Source organism: Chrysochloris asiatica, unplaced genomic scaffold (assembly GCF_000296735.1).
Source record: "Chrysochloris asiatica unplaced genomic scaffold, ChrAsi1.0 scaffold00416, whole genome shotgun sequence".
In the NCBI taxonomy this organism is placed as follows: domain Eukaryota; kingdom Metazoa; phylum Chordata; class Mammalia; order Afrosoricida; family Chrysochloridae; genus Chrysochloris; species Chrysochloris asiatica.
This window is the reverse complement of record NW_006408934.1, coordinates 570,236-586,599: the sequence shown is the minus strand read 5'-3', so window position 1 is coordinate 586,599 and position 16,364 is coordinate 570,236. Positions and strand designations below refer to the sequence as shown.

The following is a 16,364-nucleotide window of genomic DNA, read 5'->3' as shown; positions in this document are numbered from 1 at the left end:
ATGGGCAACTTAGACATTGGCTATCTAAAATGAGGGGGCAATAAAGGCACAAAGTGACTGGCTTACAAGGTTTCAAGAGGGAGCTTAGTTTAAGAGTGTGGGGGGAAAAAAAGAGTCCCCACTGAATAGCTATCATCTTGTCTAGATGGGTCTGGTGAAAGGAGATGGGGATAAGATTCGTAGGATTCAGTAGTGAATAATTGTTATCATGACTAATCGCGACTGTCACACTTGTAAAGGTAGAAGTTTTGTAACAAAAAAAGGGGAGTGATTGATCTTACAATCTAGAAACAGAGGACCTTAGCACCATGAAGAGAGGAATGCACAAATAGAATACGGGATCTTATCCAGAAAAGCATCAGTGCCAGAGATGGAGGCAGAGATGGGGACATGGAGAGGGGGCACGGCTGAGGACTTTAGATTCATCAACTAAGAAGAGAAGGAGTAAGAACTGGTGGCCAGGAGCAGACTTGTAGAATGTGCCCTTTGGAGATATAAATTATTATATATGCCTGAGTGGGTTTTTTTGTTTGTGTGTCTTTAAAAAAAAGCTAAAGTGGATAGAGAGAAATATTTTTAACTCATGACATATGGAGAGGATTATAATCAATGTAATGAAACAAGTTATATGAATGATTGAATGTGAAACATGATGTGCCCTGTAAACTTTCACTCATTCCACAATAAAAACCTTAAATTAAAAAATATATATATATACAGTAACTCTATGTTTAACTTTTAAGGAACTGCATAATAGTTTTCCAAAATGTCTGCACCATTTTACACTTCCAACAACAAACTAGGATTACAAATTTTTCACATTATTACTAATACATGTCATTGTCAATCTTTTTTTATTACAGCATCTTAGTGAGTATGAAGAGATATTTCATTAGAGCTTTATTTGAATCTTCCTGGGTCTCTGGTGTGGCATTGTAGGATAGATACTGAACTGCTAACCAGGAGGTCTGGTTAAAACCCACCAGCTGCTCCTCATAAACCCTTTACAGGGTCACTGTGAGTGAGAACCAACTCGATAGCATTAAACAGCAATAACAAAGGGTCCTGGTGTCCACAACTCATCTGTCAGTTTGTTGTATTGTCGTGACTTTGTGTGTTGCTATGATGCTACAAGCTATGTCCCTGGTCTTTCTAAATACAAGCAGTATCACATACATGGTGGAAAGATTACAGTGGAGCTACCAGATGAACACAGACTAGGAATATATAAGAGACAAAATACTTCTGAATAATTAGCTACTGAAAACACTTTGAGTAGCAGAAGAATATGGTTAGATATAGTGCTGGGAAATAAAAATATTAATAACATCAGAGTGTTGTCAGATATAGTGCCTGAAGATGAGCCCTACAGATTTGAAGTACTCAAAATACAGCTAAGGAGGGACCTGCCTTCTCAAAGTAGACTTGACCATAATAACATGAGTAAAGCAAAGTTTTTGGAATATTCTTTTGCTAATGGGGCACAACTCAAAATGATGAGAAAAAGTTTCAAAAATTCATTAATAACTAGAATGTATGGTTATGAATCTAGGAAAATTAGAAGTTATTAAAAATGAAATGGAATGCATAAAGATTGATATTCTAGGAATTTGTGAGCTGAAATGGACTGGTGTTGGTCATTTTTAATCCAACAATCATATGGCTTACTGTGCAAAAAAAATGTCAAATTGAAAAGGAATGGCATTGCATTCATTATCAAAAGGAACATTTCAGGATCTATCTTTGATTTGATAATATCCATATGCTGTCTGTGATTGGATAATACACATATACCTACAAGGAAGAATGGTTAATACCATTAGTATTTAAGTTCATGCACCAACCACTAAAAGCCAATGCTGAGGAAACTGAATAATTCTACCAGCTTCTTCAAAGTCTAAAATTAATTAAATATTCAATCAAAATGCATGGTTAATTACTAGTGATTCAAATGCAATGGTTGGAAACAAAGAAGAATGATCAGTAGTTGGAAAATATGACCTTGGTAATAGAAATGGTGCAGATGACCTCATGATAGAATTTTGGAAGACCAATGACTTATTTATTGCAAATACCCTTTTTGTTGTTGTTAGTGCCATTGAGCCGATTCTGACTCATAGTGACCTTATAAACAACAGAACAAAACACTGCCTGGTCCTGCACCACCCTCACAATTGTTGTTAAGCTTGAGCCCATTGCTGCTGCCACTGTAACAATCCAACTAGTTGGGGTTCTTCCTCTTTTTCACTGACATTCCACTTTACCTAGCAGGACATCCTTCTCCAGGAACTAGTTCTTCTTGACAATATGTCTGCATAATGAGAGATGAAGTCTTGCTATCCTGGCTTTGCAAAAGAATTCTGGTTGTACTACTTGCAAAACAGGTTAATGCTCTGGACTGCAAGGTCAGTTTGAGTAGCTAGGACAGCAGTTCAAGCACACCAACCTCTCCTAGAAAGCCTATACAGTGTCACTTTGAGTAGGAACTGACTTGAAGGTACTTAGCAACAGTAACAATATGAAAATAATTCAACCTTACTTGCTGAAAGTAAAGAGGACTTAAAATACTAATGAAGATCAAAGACTACAGCTTTCAATATGAAATGTACCTCAGTGTAAAGAAAAATCCTCACAACAAAAAGCAACATCATGATAAATTTAGAAAAGATTGACGCTGTAAAAGGCTTCATTTTGCTTGGATTCAAAATCAACACTCATGGAGGCAGCAATCAAGAAATCAGTTGGTATATTGCCTTAGGCAAATTGACTGAAAAGGACCCCTTTTAAAGAGTTAAAGAGGAAAGATAATCAGTTGGAGAAGTAAAATGCATCTGAATTAAGCTATGGAATTTTCAGTGGACTCATAAACATGTGAAAGTTGGACAATTATAAGGAAGACCATAGAAGAATTGATGCACTTGAATTATGGTGTTGGATAAGAATATTAAAAGTAGCATGGATTGTGAGCAGTACAAACAAATCTGTCTTGGAAGAAGTATAGCCAGATACTCCATAGAATCCAGAATGGAAAGACTTCATCCTCCATACTTTGGACATGTTATCAGGAAGCATCAATCTCTGGGGAAGGACATCCAGCTAAAAATAGGAAGACCCCCCCAATGATATGGATTGGCAGAGTGGCAATAGCAATGGATTCAAATGTAACAGCAAGTGTGAGGATAGTACAGGAATGGGCAGTGTTTTGTGCAGTTGTGCTTAGAGTTACTATGGGTTGGAACAAACCTGATGACACCTAATAACAACAGGGCATTAGCCTAATGCTGTAGGATAAGCACTAAGCTTTTTAACTACAAGATCAGTAGTTCAAACCCACCAGTCACTCTTGGAAACCTGTACAGGATGGTTATGATTTGGAGCCAACTCAACAGCATTTTGTCCCAGACTACCTTTTTAGAATGGACCACTGGTATGACTCTGTAGGATCAGCACTGGACTGTGAACCACAAGGTCGGCAGTTCAATCCCACTAGCTGCTCCTTGGAAACCCTATACAGGATCACTATAAGTTGGAACCAACTAGATGGCACTAAGCAACAACAGTGTTTAACAACAACAACAAAAATGACTAATGAGGAATTCTGGTGGTGCAGTGGTTTAGTGTTTATCTGTAAACTGTAAGTTCAGTGATTTGAATCTGTCAACTGCTTCAAGGAAGAAAGATGAGACAGTCTGCTTTCACCAAAGTTTATATTCTCAGAAATTCTATGGAGCAGTTCTTCTGTGTCCTGTAGGATCACAAAGAGTGGACATCAACTCAATGACTGTGGAGTTAGAGTTCTTTTTGTTTGTTTGCTGAATGACAGATAATGTTGAGAGTCTTTAGCCTGGCTAAATGTTCGAGCAAATATGTTAACTACCATCTTTTATTTAGAATTTAGCACCTTCTCAAGCTTTTTAGAGTAACACATGTATCCATACCTTAGAATGTCAAACCACAATCTTTGTATACTGTATTACTGAGTTTTCAAGTTCTGTCTTAAGTTAGATTCTCTCAAAAGCAGAGTACAGTACCAGAATCTAAGTGCAAGTGTTAATTTAGGAAGTATAGGACATATTGGTTGAGAAGAGGGAAGGGATAAATGAATGGGAGGCAGGTAATAAAGGGTGTATTATTAGATCATCTCTCATAGTGGGCAATTAGAGCTCAATCTTACAAGGTAACATTGAGAAAAGATTGAAATATATGTCTCCAAATTATGTTCCCTAAGAGATGAAGGAACTGGAGCATTTTATACAATTCCTTATCGTTTGTTGAGGCTTGATCCTGGAGGATATGAATTCCCTGGACTGTTGTGTACATGGAACTCTTGGTCCTCTGCATTCTGGAAGAAACTTTTAGGTACAGAGATGCAGATATTGTCATTAAGAAAAGGTCTGGAACACAATAAAATGGTAAGGTCTGAATGACATGGGGATGGCATAGACAGTAGCTGCTATATAAATAATGGAGAAGTCCTCTTCCCAGTGGGACTTTATACCCTGGGCCCTCCTTAAACACACTCAGCCTTTATTCCAAGCACCAGTTCCAGAGGCACCCAAAAGGAATATAAAGCAAGAGGCAAATACTGAAATATTCAACTTGCAGCAATATTTTATTCTGAGCTGATGTGCTGAGGAAAATAAAACTTAATTCAGAAAAAGGCAAGATGCCAGGGAGAAAAAAAAAAGATAGGTCAAAAGAAGCTTTAAGCCTGAAAGTGACTCTACAGGGATTGAGAAAGTTTAAAATTGGTAATCAACCCTTCTAGATAAAGGCTAGTATTTCATAGCAATAGTTTTATTGAACATAATTTACATACAAGTTACAGACTGTTCCAGAGTATACAACTCTATAGTTTTTAGTCATATAATCATCACCATAATCTAACTTTAGAATACTTTCTTCACAACTATAGAAGAAGGAGCTGTGGAAATCTGATCCACCCAGATTTGATGAGTTGCTAGGAAGGCTTTCATGAGTCAGTGTACAGTTATATTCATGGCTAAGACTTATTACAGCAAAAGGATACAGAAAAAAAATCTGCAAAGGAAAAAGGTGCAGGGAATGGTCTTGGGAAAACAACGTGTGAGCTTACAAGGGTTCTTTCCTAGTAGAGTCACACAGGGTGCACTTTATGTTAAGCAATGAACTGTAATAAAAGTATAAAATGTCACCAACTAGTAAAGCATGCTAGAGACTCAACATCCAGTGTTTATTTGGGAGCTAGTTATATAAGCAGACTCTGCCTGCACAAAACAAGACTCTGTTGACCTCTCAAAAAGAAAACAGGTGTTTACCAAAGTCTGTACATTTTAGGTGCAGTGAGATACTCATCAATTTTTGTTACTAAGTGCAATTGGGTCTGTTCTGACTCACCAATTAGAGTGGTAGAAATGCTCCTGAAATCCCACTTTCCAAACTCCAGCCCACGTTTTAAATGAGCATTTCAAAGGAGAAGCAGTCAAGCCTTCTATGTTAACTATTTTTGCACACATTGCCCTGGGCCTTTGGAGAGAGAGGAAAGAAATGGAGAAAACTGCACTAAACGCACCTAAAATGAAGGCCAGAAATTTGCTGTCTATATCTGTGAGAAGTAGTCAGCCTAGATTTTGATACTCTGCTAAACTTTTATTCAAAGATAGGGGTAAAACAGAGATATAGGCAGACAAGTGAAGACTGAGAAAGTTTATGACTCAAAGGCCATCACTAAAAGAAATTCTAAAATGTGTGCCTCCTGAACCAGATGGAAGTAGTGAGTATAATAAGCAATGATGTGGATAAACAACAATATCTAAATAAGCATTGACTACAAAGGCAATTGTAATAATCACTGTTGATTATTTATATGTGTGTAAGGGTAAGAGCCACAAAACCTAAGTTATATGCAGTAAGTCCTAATACTTACACATGTGGATATAATTCTAATTAGGAATAGAGTTTTCTTTGTTATATTAATGATATCATATTATTGTAGGGTATGCCATTAATTTTGAGGTAGAAATGGAGCAAATTAATCACAGAAGCAAACAAGCAGACACAGAGGACCACTATCTGAAGACGAGGGAAGCAGGCCAGTCTAAAAGCCCAGGAACTACAAAGATGGCTGCCTAGAGACACCAAGGCAAAGATTTTCTCCCTAAATCTCACTGTTTATAGAAACCGAGATCAGAATTTTCCCCATAAGTCAACAGAAAGAAAACCTTCCTCAAAACTGCACTTTGAGGATTTGATTTGGACTTCCTGCCACCACTTGTCTGTCGGTTTGTTGTACTGTGGTGGCTTGCATACTGGAAGTTATGCCACTGGTATTTTTAAATACCACCAGGGTCACCAATGGTGGACAGATTTCAGTTTAGTTTCCAGACTAAAACAGACTAAGAAAACAATCTGCAGGTGCAGACTGTTGCTTAATATGTAACCACTAAAACTCTTACGAATAACAATGGGCCATTGTCAGATATAGTGGAAGAAGATGAGTCCTTCAGGTTGCAAGGCACTTGAAGTACTACTGGGGGAAAGTTGCCTCCTCAAAGTAGAGTTAACCATGATGATGCGAATAGAGTAAAGCTTTCAGGTAAATAGAGTTAAACCTTCATTTGCTGATGGGGAACAACTCAAAATGAGGACAAATACCTGTAAACATCTATTAATTATTGGACTGTGGAATGGATGAAATATGAATGTTAAAAAATTAGAAGTTGTTAAAAGCAAAATGGAATACATAAAGATTGATACCCAAGGCATTCATGAGCAGAAATGAACTGATACTAGCCATTTTGAACTACACAATCATATGGTTTACTATGCCTGGAATGATAAATTCAAGAAGAATGGTGGCACATTCATTGTCAAAAAGAATATTTCAAGATTTATCTTAAAACACAATACTATCTGTGATAGGATAATATACATACATCTACAATGAAAACCAGTTAATACCACTATTATAAAAATTTATTCACAGACAAATCATTGAAGATAGTAATCATTAAATTAAAGAATTCTAACAACTTATTCCGTCTAAATTTGATCAAGAATACAATCAAGATGTATTGATAATTGCTTGTGATTGGAATGTCAAGGTTGGAAAACAAAAGGAAACATCAGTAGTTGGAAAATATGGCCTTGTTGATAGAAATGATGCAGGACACCGCAAGGCAGAATTTTGCAAGACCAATGATATTTATTGCAAAAGGCTTTTCTTTTAAATAACATAGAGGCAACTTTACACTGGGACCTCACCAGATGGAATACCACAGGACTCAAATTGACTACGTCTATGGAAAGAGATGCTGGACAAGGTCAATATCTTCAACCATAGTAAGGTCAGAAGCAGACGATGAAACAGACCCTCAGTTGCTCATATACAAGTTCAGGATGCAGTAAAACAATTAAAACAAACCCACGAGGGTCCAGAAGGCCGGAGTCTCCCACTCCCACACTGTCGCCAACGAGAGCTTTGTCATGCTGAAGCGGTGCCCAGGCTCCTTGTTCCGGCCTCCAGCATGGTGGCTCCCACCCCCATCTCGGAGACCACTTGACTGCCCTCAGTGTCCAAACACTACAATGTCTTTTCAAAGCCTTTGACATGGGATCCGCCAAAAAGTTACCCTTTCGGTGCTCAGCCAGGAGCAGTTGGAAGGGTTTGAAGCACGGGTACGCAGAAGCAGACTGGAGTTTAAAAATCAGGATCCGTTTTACTATTTGATTAGTTTAAAAGTGGTAACTTAGGTGGATTTCCTGATCATCCACATTGAAATTTTGAAATCGTCTCTTACCTCTTGACAAGGGAAAGCATGGCCCATGAAGACTTCTGTGGACAGGTTGCTAAATTGAACCCAGGAGACCTGCAGCAGATGACCGCAGACAGGGGCATCCTGCATGTTGAGAGATGCGGTGCTCCGAGGAACCATGGTCTAAAACGGTGGTTGAATTTGAGGAACTCAGAGAAGATGGTGGAACCTCTGTGCCAGGAATTGAAAAGCAAAGACATTCCTAAGTCCAGTAAGACTGTCTTGGCACTTGCTGTCATTTCTGAAGAAGCCTTGGAAGTGAAATCCGAGGTTTACACTCGCATACCAACTTTCCATTTGGTCTTCAAACTGGACCAAGGAGCAAAATATTCGCAGCCCATTCTCAAAGACTGGACAGGCTTCTTTTACACAATAGCTTGTTGTGAAGTGCTGTTGAGTCAATTCTGACCCATAGCGACCCTCCATGGGGTTTCCAAGGAGCAGCTGGTGACCTTGAACCACTGACATTGCAGTTCAAACGACTTTACAGTCTGATGCATTAGCCCACAGCGCCACACCGTAGCTAGAGATGTCTATCTATATTAGACCTGAATGATGCCGAACAAAAACTAAAACCTCATCACACAGCAGTGCTGGGGGAAGGTGACTGTGTCTAAGTGGAGAACAAGTATCCTGAGAGAAGCCACTTTGCCTTCATTGCTGGGGAGCCTTTAAGAGAACTTGTTACTCAACATGATCCATTTTTATGAACAACAATGAAGAGATGTCTCAGGCCATTCTTGAATTCAGAAATGTGAAAAATGGGGTTGAAAGGGTCAGAACCTGGAAATCAAAGAAAATGTCAAAGGACAGTTCAGGAAAACAAAGTAAAGTATTACAATGAAATGTGCAAACACCTGAAGTTAGAAAACCCAGAGGGAAGACCACATTAAGCATTTATCAAGCTGAAAGTACTGAAGAAAAAATACAAGCCAAGACCAGCAGTATTGAAGGACTCTATGTACAAAACATTGAATAATGCAGAAAGTATTGAAGAACATGGAAGGTATACACAAGTCATTGTATCAGAAACGAATTTTTGATGTTTAACCATTTCAATAGGCAGCATATGATAAAGAACAGATAGAAGAACTGAAGGAAGAGGTTCAAGCTCTATTGCAAGCAGTTATGGAGAAGAAGAAGGTTTCAGGAATTGATGGTATACAAATGAAATATTTCAACAAACTGGAGATGGTCATTCATCTAAGGCAAGAAATTTGAAAGAAAACTACCTGTCCAACTGATTGAGAAGATCCATACTTGTGCCTATTCCAAAGAGAGATGACCCAAACAAATTTGGTAATTATAGAACATTATATCATTAAGGTCTCATGCAAGTAAATTTTTGATAAAAATAATTTTAAAATGGCTACAACAGGACATAGGGAATTGCCAGAAATTCAAACTCATTCTGAAGAGGATGTGTTGTTGTTAAGTGCCATCAAGTTGGTTTCGAACCATAGCAACCTTGCATATAGGGTTTCTAAGGAGCAGCTGTTGAAGTTGAACCAATAACTTTGTGGTTCAAACCAACTTTTCAGTCCTGTGCATTAACCCACAATGCCACACCAGGACTTCAAAGAGGATGTGGAACTGGGAATATCATTGCTGACATCAGATGGACTTTGACTGGAAATAGAGAATACCAGAAAGATATTTACCTGTGCTTTATTAACTATGCAAAGACTTTCCACTATGTAGAACAAGACAAACTAGATTTAACAAACTAGAGATAATTGCAAAGAATGGCAATTCCATAATATTTAATTGTACTCATGAGGAATTTTTACATAGACTAAGAAGCAGTTTTCAAACAGAAAAAAAGAGATATTTAATGGTGTAAAATCAGGAAAGGTGTGACTCAGGTCTGCATTCTGTTCAATCTGTATGCTGACCAAATAACCTGAGAAGCTAGATTATATAAAGAAAAACATGGCATCAGGGTTGGATGAAGCCTCATTAACAACCTGTGATATGCAGATGATACAACCTTGCTTACTGGAAGTGAGGTGGACTTAAAATTCTTATTGTTGGTGATCAAAGACTACGGACTTCAGTATGAATGAACCTCAATGTAAATAAAAAAAAATCCTCACAACTGGACCAATAAATAATGCTATGATGAAAGGGGGAAAGACTGAAGTTGTGAAAGACTTCATTTTGCTTGGATCTGCAATCATGGAAACTCATGGAAACAGCAGTCAGGACATAAGTATTATATTTTATATTAGGCAATTCTACTGCATAATACCTCTTTAAGGTGTTCAAGACCAAAGATATCAATTTGAGGAATGGGATGTGACTGACACAAATCATGATACTTTCAATCACCTCATATGCATGTGAAATTTGGACTACGGATGTAAAATTTGGATTATGAATGAGGAAAACCCATAGAAGAAACATGCATTTGAGTTGTGATGTTGCAGAAGAATATTTAAAGTACCTTGGCCTGCCAGAAGAACAAACAAATGTCTTTTTTTGGAATGAGTACAGGTAGAATGCTCCTTAGAAGCCAGGATAGCAAGGCTTTGCCTTTAATATTTCAGGCATGTAGTCAGGAGGGACCATTCCCTGGAGAAGGACATCATTCTTGGTAAAGTGGAGGGCCAATGAAAAAGAGGAAGACCTTCAATGAGATGGATTGACACAATGGCAGCAGAAATGGGCTTCAGTGTAGCAAAGATTGTAAGGATTGTGCAGGAACTGGCTGTATTTCATTCTGTTGTGAATAGGTTCGCCATGATTCAGGACCAACTCAATGTCACCTATCAACAACATCACATTTAAACTTTGAGAAAAGTTTTGCTCCATAAAGATAAGGCTTTTGGATTTATGTTACAGATACACTAAAAGACTAAGACAACTAATAAAAAGCAATATAAAAAATTAGAACAGATAATGTAATTAAACCATTCTAAGGTCCTAATCCTGTTTTGAAGAAAATGGTGATATTGATTTGTTGTTGTTGCACTTGACATATAATTGATTCTCACTCATAGTTACCCTATGTAGAACAGGACAAAACATTGCCTGGTCTTGCACCATCCTCACAATTAGTGCTTTAAGTCCTATATTGCAGTGACAGTTTGGTGCTGTACGATAAGTACAGGATCGCAAGTTCGGTTTTAATCACAAAGTCGGTGATTCAACCTCACCAGTCGCTCCTCAGAAACCCTATACCAGGTCACTGTGAGTCAGAACTGACTAGAAGGCACTTAACAACAATAACAATACCAAGTATTATGTCTTTCTTTAAAGACTGATCCCTCCTGATAACATGTCCAAGGTTCATGAGGCAAAGTCTCAACATCCTTGCTTCTAAGAAACATTCCAGGTACACTTGTTCCAACACAAGGTTTGTTTGTTCTTCTGGAAGTCCATGTTATATTTCATATACTTTGACAATAAAATAATTCAAATGTATCAATTCTTCATTGGTATTTCTTATTCACTGTCCAACTTTTGCATACACATGAGGAGACTGAAAATACCATGGCTTTGTTCAGGTGCACCTTTGTCCTCAATGTAATATCTTTACTCTTTAAAGATGTTATTTTGGAGCAGATTTACTCAACTACTAATATTAGTCTTAACTAATTCAAAGTGTTGAAGAGCAAAGATGTCAGCTTGAGGACTAAGGTGCACCTGACCCAATCATGGTATTTTCAATAACCTCATATGTATGTGAAAGCTGGAGAGTGAATAAGGAAGACCATGGAAGAATTGATGCATTTGAGTTATGGTGTTGGAGGATATTGAAAGTGTCATGGGCTACCAAAGAACAAACAAATCTGTGTTGGAAGAAGTACTCCTTGGAGGCCAAGATGGCCAAACTTTGCCTCTCATACTTTGAACATATTGTCAGGAGGGACCAGTCGCTGGAGAAGGATACCATGTTTGGTAAGGTGGAGGGTCAGAGAAAAAGAGGAAGGCCCCCAACGAGATGGATTGGCTAAGTGGCAATATCAATGGACTCAAATGTGGCAAAAATTGTAAGGTTGACCCAGGACCAGGCAATGTTTCATTGTGTTGTGCATAGGGTCACTATGAGTCGGTACTGATGTGATGGCATCTAACAATAACAAATATGGAGAAAAGATTGAAGTTGTCAAGGAATTCATTCTTCTTGGATCAACTATCAACACTCACGGAAGCAGCAGTCAAGAGATCAGATGACGTATTGCACTGGGCAAATCTGCTGCACAGGAGCTTTTTAAAGTGTTGAAGAGCAGAGATGTCAGCTTGAGGACTAAAGTGAACCTGACCCAATCATGGTATTTTCAATAACCTCATATGTATGTGAAAGCTGGAGAGTGAATAAGGAAGACCATGGAAGAATTGATGCATTTGAGTTATGGTGTTGGAGGATATTGAAAGTGTCATGGGCTACCAAAGAACAAACAAATCTGTGTTGGAAGAAGTACTCCTTGGAGGCCAGGATGGCTAAGCTTTGTCTCTCATACTTTGGACATATTGTCAGGAGGGACCAGTTGCTGGAGAAGGATGTCATGTTTGGTAAGGTGGAGGGTCAGAGAAAAAGAGGAAGGCCCCCAACGAGATGGATTGGCCAGGTGGCATCATTGATGGCATCAAGCGTGGCAGCAGTAGTGAGGTTGACCCAGGATCGGACATTGTTTCGTTCTGCTGTACATGGGGTTGCTATGAGTCGGTTCCAACTCGATGGCACCTGACAACAACAACAATAACAATTCAAGTGTGTTAAAAATTATAAAGCCACCACCAAAAGAACAAAAACAGAAGGCATCCTATTTAAAGACTGAGAAAACCTCATTACCAAATTGATTCATGATTTAATATAATATTAAGAAAAATCTCAAGATGATTGGTCAAGTAACTTGATATATTTTTTTTAATTCACAAAGGAAAGTAGAAGTTCAAGAGTAGACAAAATAAATTTTGAAGTTAGGATCTACCAATTTAAAAACTTCCTAAAACAGGTCTTCAAAAAGTTCATGAAAAAATGAAATTAAAAGGTAATTGAATTTGTCCCTGAACTTATTCAAGCCATCTCATATAAACTATAATGATTAAAATATCCTAGCATTTTTTGCATGGATGTGGTTGTTGTTAGGTGTTATTGAGTTGGTACTGACTCATAACAACACTATTCACAGCAGAACGAAACACTGCCTGGTTATCCACCAACCTCACAATCTTTGCTACACCTGCACTGATAGCTGTTGCCACTGTGCCAATCCACCTAATTGAGGGTCTTAATCTTTTACTCTGACCCTCCACTTTACCATAAATGATTTCCTTCTCCAGGGACTGGGCTGTCCTAAAAATATGTCTGAAGTAAGAGAGATGAAGTCTGGTCATCCTGGCTTCCAAGAAACATTCTGGCTATACTTCTTCCAACATAGAGCTGTTTGCTTTGTGGGCAGTTCATGGTTCTTTTAATATTCTCCTCCAACATCATAACTCAAATGTATCAATTATTCTACACTCTTCCTAATTCACTGTCCACTTTCAAATGCCTATGAAATTTTTGAAAAATATGGCTTGAGTCAGATGCACCTTAGTCCTCAAACAGACATATTGCTCTCCAAAACTTTAAAGAGGTTTTGTGCAGCAGAATTGCCTAAAGCAATATATCAGAAGTTACTTTTCCTTCCTCTTTGGACAATATATTTTTTTTTAATTTGAAACATTTGGGTTCCTTTCTACTTAAGTTCCATTTTAAGGCTGATTTTCCTAAAGTTTACAAAAAGTAACTATCTTGATGGATGATTCAAATTTAAGAATGATAACATGAAAGGGTTAAGACCTAAAGCAGACCTGCATCAGGAAGTGGGGCATCTTTATATTCGGGGCCATTGATTTAGAAAGTAGTCTCTGTTTGCAAGTGAATCAACTGTAGAAAAAGCAGGGGTAATTGAACTTTGGGACATCTGAAACTAGGTCACAGACACAATTATGATTCTGTCTCTGCAGGGAGACTTCATTTTATCTACAACTCCTCTAAGCAAAAGGAACATAACTTTCTGCTACTCTTGGCTTAACTGCCCAATTAGAAAGAAATAAGCACTTCCTTGGCAATCACAGTGTGGAACATTCCCAGGGAAAAACTAGAAGTTGGTTTTTGGCCTGTTTTGATAACCTATCCTGTGTTAACCATTCTGTTCAAAAAGTATTGCTCTGACATAGTTCATGGTCCTATATGTGTTACCAGAAGAAGAGATGTTAAGCTGGCCTGGTGTAAACAAAGAACCATTGATTGGGAGAGTGGAGGGTGAAGAACAGGTGATGGTAGTGGATCAAGAATCATATAACTTTTTTTTAAAAATGTATAACAACAAAAATTTTATGTCTTTGAGTATTCTGCATTTTTTTGTGAGATCCCAGGAACCTCAGTTCACCATGGAACACTATTTCAAGGTCTTATAAGGAGACCACGATTCTTACAATTCCTATCTTCCCTTGAATATATTCCATCAAATCATAGCTCCCGTGAGGTGACAGCATGCGATAAGACAGATAATTTCCTTGTTGATGTGATTACAAAAGAGCAGTGAAAATTTTGAACCAGTCTTTTCTATTTTTCTCTTTTTAAATTACTCAAATATTGGCTCAATAAAAAGAACTTTTAAATTTCAATGCTGCATAGTTAGCAAGACATTAAGCTATGTTTTATAAATACAAGAATGAAATCAAATGCCAAATAATCAGTCCGAGAGCAAAGATTAAAATATAAAACAGCTTAATAATACTTGATAAACTCTGGAGTGGTTCCTTCACAACATCTAAATAATTATCTTCACCTGTGGCATACTGCTGGACTGCAAGGTCAGTTTGAACCACAACTTAAGCAGTTCAAACTCACCAGCTGCTCCTTGGAAACCCTATGCAGGGTCACTATGAGTTGGAGCTGATTCAACAGCACTTAACAACAATATCACGAGAAATCTAGCAGAGGGTAACAAGATCTACTACCTTTTTTCAGGGAAGGGGGAGCTTGGGTTCTTTGCTTGTGAGGAAACAAAGTGAAAAAAAAATAAGGACTCTGAAATTACATTTGCTAGGATGTGACAAAACAAGCAAAGTTAATTAGGATTTGAGGGGCTGAGTTTTACTGTTTTCAGTCTGGAAATGAACACTCATGATCAAAGAGCTACTGCCTGTAAATAATTAAATAGATTTCCATTTTAATTAAAGTAGATATTGAATATTGGATATGAAAATGGCTTCTTTTTTACCTCTAGATTTGGCTGCTGCTACTTATATGAATAAGTCCCTTTACAGAAGGAAACATCATCTGGTGCAGTCCCTCTTCAGGGCTGAGAACCAAGAACGAACTCGATTGGCGGTTTTATATAATCCCGACACTTCCCTGGGATGGAGCACGTGGGAATGGATCTCCTTCTAAAGCCATCTGGTGTGTCAACATAAAGGTTTAAAAAGCTGTCAGAGGAGAAACCAACCTGGTTCTTCTATTCTTAAAGGAGCTGCCTTTCTTGACCCCAAATGGAAGTGGTTTAGAATGAAGCAAGGCATTTAAGGAATCATTAAGTATAATCTCAAAGTTTCCTGCAAAAATCATTCCTGAAAAGATGAAGTGCTCAACCTTTTCAAAGACCTGGATGTGGCCCACATGCAACATCATGAGCAAGAAGTCTGCCCAGCCCTACTCTGCACTTTTGGGTGAGTGAAGAAACCCATAAGAAAAATCTGGCAAAGAAATGTTAGGGTAAAACATTTTAGCTGTCCTAAAAATGTGAAGTAGTTCCTTCACTTTCTGTTTCATTATATCTTGGTTACCTAGTAACTTCTTTTCTCTCAGATTCTCAGGCCAGCAGAAGACAGTAGCTATCATATGCACACACTCCAAAGAAAGTTTGAGAGAGAAAGACAGAGAGAGATACATAGGAGAATCAGAACAGACTGAATAGTAAAGAGCAAATGTCATTTATTTATATTTTCAAATTCCCCTATGCTTTCCTATAAGTTCCTAAATAAATAAATAATTAACCCATAGATTTTTTCACATCTTTATAAAAATATTTATAGATCTTGATTAAACTCACCAATCCAGTGTGATTTCATTCATTTAATATTCCATTGATATAAAAAGGATAGAATGACTATCATAGCAACTCATTTATCAAATGGCTTCCACCAATACATTAAAGTATCCAGATATGTTTCTACTTGCTTCTGCAAATGCAGCAAGACACAAACTCACCACCTTCAATGCTCTAGTGGCTTCCATTTGCTGGATTGAATCTGCTGTTGCAGTCCAGTCACAGGCAGATCTCCTGCATGATGAAGTCAGAGCTGATGCCAACACAGCAGATGCTTTTAATTTCTCCTTACACTGCTGGCTTGTATTTCTGACCTCAATGAAAAATGTCCACTACTTATTTATCTGTCAATTTTTCGTACTGCAGTAGTCTGTGTGTTGCTGTGATGCTGGAAGCTATGCCACTGGTATTTTAAATATTAGCAGGGTCATCCAGAGTTGACAGATTTCAGCAGAGCTTCCAGATTAAGACAAACAAGAAAAAAGGAAAGGTGGAACACTTCAGAATGGTTAGTCACTGAAATTTT

At 37.9% G+C, this 16,364-nt stretch overlaps 1 pseudogene; it reads left to right on the top strand.

Annotated features, from left to right (window-relative positions):
* The first annotated feature begins 7,590 nt into the window (after positions 1-7,590).
* LOC102837444 lies at positions 7,591-15,183 on the top strand (annotated as a pseudogene).
* The last annotated feature ends 1,181 nt before the right edge of the window (positions 15,184-16,364 follow it).